This window comes from Mus caroli, unplaced genomic scaffold (genome assembly GCF_978045245.1).
Source record: "Mus caroli unplaced genomic scaffold, Mus_caroli_1 scaffold_17, whole genome shotgun sequence".
Taxonomy (NCBI): domain Eukaryota; kingdom Metazoa; phylum Chordata; class Mammalia; order Rodentia; family Muridae; genus Mus; species Mus caroli.
The window spans coordinates 43262623-43276178 of record NW_028227272.1 but is presented as its reverse complement, the minus strand read 5'-3'; positions in this window follow the sequence as shown (position 1 = coordinate 43276178).

Below are 13556 nucleotides of genomic sequence, written 5' to 3'. Positions count from 1 at the left end.
GACCCTAACCTTGATGGATAGTGCCACGACTCAGCTGCTTTCCATGAACCACCCAGTCATTTATCCTTCACAGTCTTGAAAACCAGAACAAAGTGGACAAATCTCACACTGTCTGTTCCTGCTACCACCTGAAGATTCACCCCAGCCTCCTTAGGCCACAGCTGTACTGACTGGCCTTGGTGTGCTGACCTGAGGAAAGACCTTCCTGTTGTCACTTTTGGTTTCAACAAAGGAAGTTTCAGTGGTACTGGCCTCCTTAACGATGTCAGATGCTTTTATTTTGGCCCTAGCATGAATAGCACATAAATATTCCTGGTTAAATTATCTCGAGAATAACTCTAATCCAGTTTAAAGCAAAGTCCGTGTTCTCCTCTGAAACAAGATCAGGGCCTCTAGTGCCAGAACCACTCTCAACTTTCTCCCACGCTCTCATAAGAATGGCCCATTAAACTCTACCCAAATCATTCAACTGCTTTTCTAGATCTAGATTCCAAATTCCTCCACAAAATAGTCCAACTGCATAAAGCCATATGACCAGATTTATCAAAGTAATGATCCAACTCCTGGTAAAAATTGCCATTCTAGTTTCATTTCTGTTCCTATGACTAAGAAAAAAAAAAAAAGCAACTCAGCAGAGAAAGAGTTTAACAACTCCAGCTTACATCTCATTATGACAGGGTTATTACAGTGTCAGAAGCTTGAAGCTGTCAGTCACAGAACATCCGCAGTGAAGGGCAAAGAGAAACAAATGCATACAGTCTTACTTGCCTACTTCCTTGTTTGTTCTCTGCTTGACTCTCTACTTCTAAACAACCCAGAAGACAATGCCCAGGGAATGATACCACCCACAGTAGACTAACTCTTCCAATACAAATTGAACCAACTCAATTAAGAGAATACCAGTAGATATTTCCACTGGCCAATCCAATGCAGACAACTCCCATAAAGATTTTGATCCCAGGTGACTATTTTGTATCAAGTTGATAAGAAAGGCTGGTGATCACAGCAATAGATTCAAAGAAATGCTTTAAAATGCATGAGCACTAAAAAAATGAGTTCCATTTATAATATGAATATCATAAATACTCTTCTAAATCAATTGTTATTTTCTTAACATGCCCTTAGATAGTATCCTATGGCGTTGAATGTTGATGTAGTCTTTTCCCCTATGGTTGAGTTGTTTTATTTTGTTTTGTTTTGTTTTATTTTTGTAATTACTTACATCTAGCTTCCTTTTTCACTCATTGAGTCACAGTGGAAGTTTAGTTTGAGGTGATATAATTGGTGATTGTCAGGAACTGAAGAATGTATAGGGGATTCTCTTTTCATTTTTAAAAGTTTTGTAGTTTTGTGGTTGGGTCTCATGTAGCCCAGGTTCCCCTGATCTCCTTGTAAAGCTGACAATGGCCTTCAAATCCTGATCTCTTATCTCCATCTTCCAAGATAGTAGGATTACAGGCACGTGCCACTGGTTCTCAAAGACATATTGCATGGCACTTTTTATGACATGCAAATAGTCAAAGACAAGGAGGTTAGAATGCATGTAGAGAAAATAATGGCAGAAGGACATTTTGATAGCACTTCATAAGAATCGAGAGGGTAGACATGCCAGAGGCATTTTAGGATGCACTTAACAGGAATAAAAGATTTAGTAATACTGACCGAATCTCTAGTTGTCCGGAGACACAACGCTGTGGGAGCAGAGGGTGTTGTGATTTCAAATAAGTTGAGCATGGACAATGAATACCTTGTATGGTTAAATGAGATACTGACACTGGACATCAAAAGCCTTCTAGGATGTGGGACCAGCAATAACAAGGGTGGAGAAAAGTCCTTGAGCTTTGTTCCTGGGTTCTAGACATAATTCAGGTAGCAGAGATCCTTGGTATTTTCTGGCTTTGAAAGGGCTTTTAATGTTCGGTACTGTCAGGACATCAAAGGGTCGGGTAGACTGCCCACTTCCACCTCTGAAGCACTCTGAGACTACCACGGTATAACTCCATCAACAATAGGGTGGCCACTTCTCCCCAGAAGTCTATCCGGTCAAGGGTCTAGGCTTCAAAGTTTGGTTAAACACCAAAACCACATCTGTCAATCTGATTTTAAGGAAGGTAGTGTTGAAAGGGGATAGTTAAAGAGATAGTAAAGGTGTGGCAGCCTCTTTCCCCCACTTTTCTATTAGATGTCTCAGCTAGGGAGTCTGTCTGTGACTGAGAGATTCAGATTCTGTGTGCGTATAAAACTGTGGGGTTTTCGAATTAATAAGCCCCTTTAAAAATGCCAGCCAAGAAATGCTAAAGACCTTTTACCAGCTACTTTTCCATCTTGTTATTTTAATACTTGCCGCCACCCTAGGCTTCATGGAAATATAAAAGGCAGTGAAGTGTTTCACATGCTGGTTTCTGTCTTTTTACTCCAATTTAAGTCTACCATTTAGTGTGTGCCTCAAAGTAATGTTTACTTGTGCTATACCACAAAGCCCAGGAATGCTTATTTGAGCTTACACTTTAGACACAATTGTGTATGTTATCACTGGACACAAGAAACTCGGGGCAAGGAGAAATGCATTGCAAAATTTTACACTTATGTCAGGTTTCATGTGGACAGCTGAGGGTTTTCTGCTAGGCACTTATTAGGGTCAAGTTGGAATCCTGAAGTAGGATGACATCCCCAGACTTCAGAGCCAGTTGTTCCTTAGCTTTACACTAGCTTTATATTTTTAGTTATAAAGAAGTGAGGAAAGAGGAATATTTATAGATTATATTTTGTCACTATTACTATGCATTCAGGGTTAACAGACATCTAAATTGTAATTCTAATTTATTAAGCTTATTTTGCATGTCTGATGATACTGAGTCCAAAGGACTAAGATAACAAGTTCCTGCCTTTCTGTACTCAGTCCCAAGAAGCAGGCAGAGGGATATATCAATCAATACAAACAATGCAATATGATAAAGAAAGGGATAGAGCTTAAAAAATACAACTGACTGGAAGTTCTAATAAGAGAGAACAATAGATTTGACTTAGAACTAAACATTGGGAAAAGAAAAAAAATATATAGTGATTCCTTTGAAATGTGAGGGAAGGGCAAGGATGAGACATTCTAGACACAGCAAAGATCAAATGGAACCATTTTATTCCTGGAACTGAAAACCTAGCCAGCTACTCAGAGCTAGGGAAACCATGGATCTTGGATCTAATCCCTATCTATATTCTAAATATTTTTCCTTATACACACAGATAAATGTAGTCTTCACCCGACATCAAGGAAATGTCCTTTTTGCAACAGATGGAGAACATTATAGAAGACCATAACCAATCAAAATGCAGAATTGTGGAGTCCAATCCCAACTGATATATCTACAATACAACTCATCCATCTAGGACTTGTGGATTATTTCAATAGGAGAAAGGAGGGCTTGTGGATCATTTCAATAGGAGAAAGGACCGATGTTAAGGCCCAGAGGAATATGGAGTTTGCTGTGAGACAGTGTCTCCTAAAAATATCAGAAGCTACATTCATAGAGTCTGCTTACCATGACTTTAACAGGGACAACACCACTAGGTGTGCTAACATGGAAGGGGGAAAGTTCAGGAAGCCTCAACCATAAACAAAGAACTGCAGGCAACTATGGAGTGCTGCAAGTGGGATGAATAGCCTTCCACAGGGAAGATTATAGTATAGTGTTTATCTAATACCAAATGGTCAGCCCGGAAAGCATATGCATGCCAGTGATCACACACACAGACACACACACAAATAAAGAAAAACCAGGCCATGCATTTGACAGAGACTAAGAACAGAGGGCACATGTGAGGGTTTGGATGAAGGAAATGGAATAGAGAGATAGTGTAACTGTATGGTAATCTCAATAGCGGTAAATAACAACAACAACAAAAAGCACAGAGTCTAGAGAGCTGTGAGAAGTTGGGTGTGGCAAGAGCATAACACATAGAGCAGAGCCACAGGAGAGTCAAGCAGGGAAGACTGGATGCTTAGGACACAGTATTGTATAGCAAAGGCCTGCAACTGAAAAGCATTTGGACTCAGTCTTCAGTCATATGGAAATTAAAATAGACCTTACATCAAAAGAGCAATACCTAAGTGTGCATGTGTTAATGAAGCCAATTTGGGGGTCACTATAGATAAATGATGAGAAAGGGGGACTATGAGGGAGTTCCATTTATTTAGATGAAAAATGATGAAAATTCAGGTGAACGCCTGGAATAAAGCAATGATGGTGGAGATGGAGATGAGGGGTTGTATCACTTCTATGGGGACCCTGGTGAGCATCAGAAATGGTGCATACAGCTACAAATGTGGAGACAGGTGGAACAGCCACTGCATGTCATGATTGCTTTTGAAATATGTGTGTGGGGGGTACTTTCTTAAGGCAAAGGTATACATACTTGAATATTTTACATACTTGATTATTTTACATACTTTAATATTTTACATACTTGAATATTTTAATTGTTTTGCTCACAGTAAAAAAAAAATATCATACAATGGTCCAAGGTGATGGGATATAGGAAGTGTATATGTGTATATGTGTATTGTGTGTGTGAGGTGTGTGTGTGTGTGTGTTCAGTGTGTGTATAGAACAGGGTACCCCATCACCTCTTCTGCAGGCTGAATTATCACTTTAATTGAGTCTGTTATACTCACCTAAGCTTCACCTTTTCTTCCTCTAACTTTTGTACTATGAAAAGCATTTTGTTAAAAGTCAATTCTGGGTTAGAAATGGAAAAGAAAGCCACAGTAGAAAAATAAAATACCAAGAGGTCTTGACCCTTGAGCCTTGTCTTGATGTTGATGATCACACTGTGGTGAAAATCAGCACTACAGAAGGGATAGAGGCAGCCAGAGGATGGTGCCCTTCTGAACATCATGCACCTGCATCCTGACTATCAAACAACGTGGAGGCCCCGAGCTTTCACTAGATGAAGCTTAGTCCCTGAATGTTGGTGCCAACTCTCAGCTAGTAGATGACTTCTCTACCGTGGGACTTTTACTTCAGGGGGGCTTCACTGTACTTTCTGATTTGTCAAAAGACATGAAAACTTTAAGTTTAAATAGTGGGGAAATGGTTTACACTTGGGTTTCTGAGCAACTCTCCTTAGGTTACTCCTGATAGATTCATAGATAGATACATAGATAGATTCATAGATAGACAGATCACATGGAAAGATACTTTTCCCATCTATGCATGTATCCCATGAGGAAAACAGGGAGGGGGGGTCACTTCAAGACACATTACAGAGACAAGAAACAAACCTCAGCATCCTGCTTCACTTAAACTTTCCCTTCAGTACATATAAACAAGATCAGACAAGCAGCTGTCCCTGCTTCTTCTAAGAAGTTTCAATAAAGAGTAGCTGTGCACAAGACAGAGAGAGGGACTTGCAAAGATAAATAAGCAAATTCAACATGATCAGAGAATCCTGTGTTACTTTCTCAGAATCCCTGAGAGGTCTCTGATGAGAGACCACTGCACTCACAAAACTCTCTCTCTCTCTCTCACACACACACACATCTTCCTGTGGTTTATATACAGCTGCGGCAGAATTTAGAGAAAGGTAGATCCAATATCATAAAGCTACTATGAAAAATGTGTGTGTGTGTGTGTGTGTGTGTGTGTGTGTGTATAAAAAGCACTTAGCTAGACTAGCACTTGGCAGGAGCTCAATAATAATTACTTCTTATCATATAATAGAAATAGAAAAATAAAAAGAATGCTCATTGAGCACCGGAGGTGGGAGGCATTACATTACATACTTTTGCCCTTCCTCATGTCATTATTATAAAAATTCTATAACATGATTAGGTAAGAGCCATTAAACAGCCTTTTAGGCAGCAAACATCTACTCTCCAGCAGACCCTAGATTTAAAAGTTATTCTTCTTTACCTCATGGTAGGATGCTTTCTGACTTGAGTCTTCATGCACAGAAAGTACTGACAGATATCTATTATAGAAGTCCAGGTTTCCAGCAAGCTAATGATCTGTCAGGGATGTCCTTCAATGGCCAGTGCTCGACATGAATGGTTGAAATCCAGCCCACTTGCATTCAAAGGGAAAGGGTCCCAGCTGGAAAAGCCACCACTGGACCATAGAACCTTCACATGACAATTTCTATGCTCACATCAAATCCAACTAGTGTGAGTGGACAGATGGGATGAGGGTGGAGCTTCCGTGTTTGAAGATCTAAGCTCTTTCTTTCCTTTGTTACAGTCCCAAAGTCCTTTATCAAATCCTCAGCCCAAGCTTTTAAGTGAAGAAAAAGGGTAAGTTTAGCTTATTTGAATTACACATAGAGCAGACCTGGATCTAAAACATTACTTCTGTCCCAAATGCTCATCACCATACTAGCGAGATGACTCAGTGGATAATGCATGCTATGAAAGCATGGATACCTAAATTTAAGAGTCAGCACCTACAAAAAAAAACCCCTCTATCTTTAAAACCATGTTAATAACAGGTTTTATAACCACTTTGATACCAGTAAGCCCAGAGCTGGGTGGAATATCAGAGAGACAGGTTGATTCTGAAGACTCACTGACAAGCTAGTCTAGCCAAAATAGGGAGTCCCAGGCTCAATGAGCAATCCTGCCTCAAAAAATAAGGTGAAGAGACATAAAAGAAGAAATATGATGTCAACCTCTGGCCCCCGACATGTATGCATATATATGTGCACCAGTCCACACAGTTTACTCATATACTGTACACACACACACACACACACACACACACACACACACACACACACACACAGCACATACAAAAATAATAGAAGGAAAAATATTTGCATGGTTTGTTTAATGCTGTAATTTTCTGCTTGTCTTTTTTTATTATTAGATATTTTCTTTATATACATTTCAAATGCTATCCTGAAAGTTCCCTATACCCTCCCTCTGCCCTGCTCCCCTACCCACCCACTCCCACTTCTTGGCCCTGGCATTCCCCTGTATTGGGGCATATAAAGTTTGCAATACCAAGGGGCCTCTCTTCCCAATGATGGCCAACTACGTCATCTTCTGGTACTTTTGCAGCTAGAGATACAAGCTCTGGGGGTACTGGTTAGTTCATATTGTTGTTCCACCTATAGGATTGCAGACCCCTTCAGCTCCTTGGGTGCTTTCTCTAGCTTCTCCATTGGGGGCCCTGTGTTCCATCTTATAGATGACTGTGAGCCGGCAAATACAGAAGTGGATGCTCACAGTCATCTATAAGATTTGCATGTTAAAGAGAAAAACAAATAGTCCCTGATACATTTCTCAGATTAACAAGCATTTGTAGTCTAAAATATTTCCCAGACTTTTTTCTCCATATTTGAGAACTAGAAGCAGTTAACATCTACAAGTGTCTAAGACTACTGATAATTTGACTTATTCCACTTACTTTAGCCTATGGATGAAAACAAACAAACAAACAAACAAAAAACAAAACCCCCAACCCCCCCACAAGAATTTCTTGTCTGACTTCTTGTACTAAAAGCATCTAAGCATTTGAGAATAATCAGCATGATTTTGCTCTGCTCTTTTCCAACCATGTTCCTTGCTCTTCATCCGCAAAGGCATATATCCTTTTTCTTAGTCTACTACAAATGATGCACGAGATGTTCAGCCATGCAATAGTCATTCTATATGTGTCTAGCTCAGTTTGTACTTTCTCTCATCTCAGGCTTTCACTGAGTCAGTATTATAATTCAGCTTTGATCTCCTTATTAGACATAGATTAACTGTTCAAACCAGTACCAGCAAAATAGCTGTATCTAACACACTACAAATTAGAAGCATAGGTAAGGCAGAGATCTTGTCTCCTCAGACACTCAGGAAGCTGCCTTTCTCCTTTCTCATGATTCTATGACGTCATAAGCCTTAAATCCATTAGTAGACTTTCTATATCAGGTCTCATGTTGTCTGGAAGTATATCATATTATCTACATTATATTGAGCAAATCTCATCAAACTACATCAAATTGCAAGACAAGGTGGAAAATGTTGTCTGCCGATACTGTGAAGCAAAAGAGGAAATGAGTCTGAAGAATCAGTTCATCATTGTACCAAATCTCTCCTGAGCTGTGAGGATGCCATTAGTAGTATCACATGGTGTTACACAAGATTGAGCATAGCTACAGAGTGGAATGTTCCTCTCTTGGAATGGACATAAATCAGCCGGTGTTCTTGATATCACAAAGTCCCCGATTTCCCATTTGACCTTATATTGAGTAAAATCTGTTGAGTACTGGACAATCACTAAAAGTGATAGATACTGTCATAATTCCAGCAATAAGCTATTGTTCAAGTCTTTTGTACAAATGGATTTGATTACTTGGCTTTCTAGAGAAGAAATGAAGGTGTTTTTACTAACATTTCTTCTAGAAAATACCCTCCATGGTTTCCCCATGGCAGAATGCTCTGTATGGAATTCATTATTATCCCTATGTTCTTGCATATACATGTTTAGCAAGAGATGTAGGAGCCTAAATTTAAAAAACAAAGTCAGAAAAATTTGGCCTACTATGACCAGAAGGTGATGCTTCATATATATATATATATATATATATATATATATATATATATATATATATATATATATATGTGTGTGTGTGTGTGTGTGTGTGTGTGTGTGTGTGTGTGTGTGTGTATTAAAATACACAAGCTGGAACCCATTTCTGATTACTAGGCTTGATTCAAATGGACGTAAAGAAGTCTTAATGAGTCTGGTTTGTGAATCATTGATCATTGAAAGACAATGCTGGCCCTGTTAGGAATTAATTTGATGTTAGTAGCTCTGGATTGACCATGTACCATAAGTCTGACTATCCCTATGCTTTGAGAGCTTAAGGATACAGATAAAATGGAGTTATTTCTTGCTGTTTCTTCCTGGAACCAAGGACTCTCTCCCTAACTTACATCTGTTTGAAGTCCTGGATAGTCCCCTGCACACTCCAATTTATGACCTAAGCCTGTGAATTCTTATAAATAATTGAATATTGCCTTACTGCTTCCTGCAGAAGAATGAAATTCTCTTTATGGGACTGGCATGTTTTAGAAAAACAAGACTAGCTTCTGGTCTGGGGTTCTCTTTGTGAGGTAAAGTTAGTGGCTAATACATAGAAGCAAGCTCCAATTGCCGGTAGCACCTTAAGGAAAGTAAAAGGGAAATGTATGTCTTTGAAAGAACCCTGATCATGTCTTTGAAGTGCTACACAAGAGCCACTGGCACAATGGGAAGTTAATGCTTAGTCAGCAGCAGTCCATAAAAGATGGAGCTGGAGTTATTGGATGAGTTCATCAGAGATATGTGCACATCCTCCAATTTTCAATTTATGTACAATAAAATGGTTTTGGAGATTTATTGAGTGGTCAGAGGATTCTCCTGGATTTTCTCTTGTTCAGTCACTCTTCTTTATTATTATAGAAAGAACTTTGGATTGAAAAATCAGAAAAACTGAACTCTTATTCTGGCATTGTGTTTAGTTGACTTTGTCACTTTGAGCATTTCACTTTAAATCTCTGGGGATATTCTCTATGACGACAGGTAAGCCATGGCATTTCTGTGGTCCCTTGCAACTCTAATATATTGCAAAACCTCTTGGTTACTTTCATTGCCTCCAAGATCTCATAAATGGGTCCACAACAATGACTATCTTAAACGGAACCATGATGGGGGAAATGAAATATTTTTACACTTTAAAGATCATAATTTGCAGGAAGACATTCTAGAATTGTTTGTAGGATTTTTTTTGTTGGAGCAAAGAACTGTTTTAATTTCTATAACCAAGAAGTTAAAGAGGATTATGAGCCCCTGCAACATAGATACTATTTAGGAACTTCTTATGACATTAGAATGGTAATGCTATTACCATTTATTAGTGTTCCTTTGGTGTGAGGTGCCAGATCACCTTCAGAGCAGTATCAAGAATTATTCTACCCCTTGTCTTTCCCACCTCTTCAAAATGTAAAAATCTCAGGCTGCCCTTCTACTAAAAAGGTAATCCTTCAAAGGGAACTGAGGAAGGTCTACTAGCTCTTGGGTATACAAAATGACTAAAAGCAAAATTTATCAAGAACCAGGAACTGGGTGGAGGGAATTAATTCTGATAAAACCTAAAATGACTTATATGTGTATTTATAAACAGGGAGTGGATGCAAAGCCACATGGATCTCATCCACAAAACTGAGTTAGTGGAGATCATTTTGATGGTGAAAGAGTGTAAGCTCAATGTAGTATTAAGGTGAAATAGAGACTATGCATATACTCAGTCAACTAATTGCAAATGGCTATGTAAAAAGGTGACCAGGTTTGAATCAATCTCTTGACAAGGTTTTCTCCAAGGCCAGATGCAATGCTGTGGCTCATCAAGGTATAACTAGGGTGCTGGTGGTTGCCCTAGACAACAGAGAATTCAAGGTCCCAAAACACATAGAATCACAGAAGACGAAGATGGGGTGGGTGTGAGGATACAACAGATTTATTTTCTCAGAATGGGAGGATCCTACGCCTTGAAATTATTTAGCTACATGCATGCTGGGTTGGGGACTTTTAGTGTTCCTGTGTCTTCCCCTTTCTCCTTTTGGTTCTTTTAGAACCCCACCTGGTGTCTGTTGTTTTCCCTTACAAGCAATGCCTACAAAGAACAAGAATCTACCCTCTCAAAGAGCTGGCCTTTACTTTCATTGTCTACCAATGTCCTTGTAACTCTCATTCAAAGGTACAGATAAATAACTTAGAAACCAGTTCAACAGACCAAAATGCTTAACCACTGGGTACCTGTTAAGCTTGATTCATTGGCACAACCTTTTATCTTTAACCAGCTCTAGTTTATAATTTTTTTATTACTGACTTGAAGAATACATCAAGTCATGTACAAGAGTAATGTTTACATCAAATAGTGAATGAAAATGTTGGTCAAATTCAAGAAGATGAAACTTCTCAGAGGTAAAGACACAGCCCAAACATAGTGCTGGGGAATTAGTTGCCTAAGAACTACATTCTTAGTGGAGTGTGTACTACTTTACCATCCTGTGAAAATGGGTTCTGATTTCAGCTTGACTCAACAGTGTGATTTGCTTTCCAGTAATGTCCTGGATGGCTCTACCGGACCTGTCCTTAATGATGGAAAGAACACACTCAAAGGAGAGTAGCCTCTTGCTCAACAGTTCAGATGGAATTACCACATCTGTTCAGTTGGGCATACAGATGGTCGTGCTGAAGGACCTGGGTATTTATGGCATTATAAAAACCTGAGATTGGTTATTCCTTCATCTATCTGAGCACTAATCATTTAAAAGCATTTTTGGACATATTCTGGATGACTCTATAGTGCATCACAGAAGCCAAAATGATATATGCAGCCCAGCACACTCGAGAATTGTTTAGTGACTTCCTTAAAGGCACAAGGCAGAAAGCAATTTCTCATCCCTAATAATTGAAACAGAAATAATGCTCAATGCTCAAGCTATAGAAAGGAATACAAGCATCATACGGACAAATGGTGTCTGTTTAACTTTGGCATTCAATCTGTAGCAGATAGAGTATAAAATGGGGGAAAAAGAAAAGTAGGAAGAAAAAAAGCTTATGAATAGTGTAGTTGGAGATTAGTTTTGCACAAAATCATACTTGATTTGAGACCAGCTTTTGGATAATTCTGAATGGTATCATATTGGCTCATGAGCTTGGGCTACTAATACTTTCAGAGGCTGTAGTAAGTGTTTGTAGGAGCTAAGGCTAGGGCATAGCAAGAGGTCTAGAATGTGAATTAAGAAAAAAGAAAATATATTTTGGTGTCAGATGTAATCACTAGGAATCACCAGGCAGGTTTCTATGATTTACTATCTTCAACTATAGAATGAGATTCCATTTTTATTCAAATTACATGTTTTGCCTCTAACAGCCCCAGGACAGAGATTGTGAATTATAAACACACTTGGTGGGGCAATGGTGTGTATTACCAAGGAGGAAGTTCCGTTTGAGCCCTAGCTCTATTGTTGAACGGATCGGTATCTGAATACAAATAATCATTAGAGAGATGGCTGGCTGCTGCTGTGCATCACTGATAAAACAGTCTATGCTTCCCTGTATTCTCTCCCTGGGGATTTTGCCAGAGGTACTGAGCAAGTGTTTGGGTAAGCAAGTGGGCTCTGCTTTCCGAGTCTGTTCAACCCCATGGGATACATTGATTCTCTTACACCTGTAACATCACTAATAAACAGGAGTCTAACAGACCAGGATAAATAGCTGTGCAGGGTCAGCTCTGCCAGACTTTCTGTTGGTAGGGAAACCATGAAGAATTTAAAAAATGAAACCATTTGTATTGTCAAGATGGGAAGTTGGGGGGACTTCTACTCATGGAGGGTACTGGGAGAAGCAAATCCCATAGATATATGACATGGGAGGCTCCTGAGATATCCTTTTTCTACTCTTATGCTAAAACAGCCTGGGAATTCTAATCAACAACAGCATGCCAGAATTTGCTTGCAAATCATTGTCTGCATCTATGTGCTCTAACAAGCACATAGTCTTATATGATCTCATTTCATGCTTTATGGTCACAAAGCAAGCTTGAACTTAGCATGTTCAAAGATGGGCACTGCTTTACTGTGGAATCATTCTTACATTTCCATTTTCTTCACAATTGAATGGAAAGAAAATCCATTCATCTTTGAAAGACTCCTTTATGTATTCACACCTATGTCTTGAAATTATTCATCTGATTGTATACTTTGTGCCCAGTAATGTTTACTTGCTGTAGTGGCTATTCCTGGCTGTCAACTTGACTATATCTGGAATGAACTACATCCAGAATTGGAAGGCTCACCAGTGACCCTAATCTGGAGGCTTGGAGATAGAAGTTTCTTACCGAAAAGCACCGGGGCAGCTGGGGCGCAGGGTCGGCTGACACTCGCCAGCTACCCACGACCCCCGCCACAGGATTTTGGGACTGCTGGTGAGTGGAACACAGCTTCTGCTCCAGTCCAATCACGCGGGACCTGAGACTGCTCTGGTTGGGGAGAGAGAAATCCGGCCTACATAGGGCCACAAGCCTCATCCGGTCAGAAAAGCACCGGGGCAGCTGGGGCGCAGGGTCGGCTGACACTCGCCAGCTACCCACAACACCCACCACAGGATCTTAAGACTTCTGGTGAGTGGAGCACAGCTTCTGCTCCAATCCAATTGCGCGCGGGACCTGAGACTGCATTAGTTAGGGAAGCAGAAACCGGCCTGAGTAGGGCCACAGGCCTCATCCGGCCGGATCAGCGCCGGGGTAGCTGGAGCGCAGGGTTGCCTGACACCCGCCAGCTACCCACGACCCCCACTGCAGGATTTTGGGACTGCTGGTGAGTGGAACACAGCTTCTGCTCCAATCTTTAAACAGTGACAACGACAACAACTAACCCCAGAGATTACCAGATGGCGAAAGGTAAACGTAATAATCTTACTAACAGAAACCAAGACCACTCACCATCATCAGAACCCAGCACCCCCACTTCGCCCAGTCCAGGGCACCCCAACACACCGGAAAAGCTAGACATGGATCTAAAAGCATAT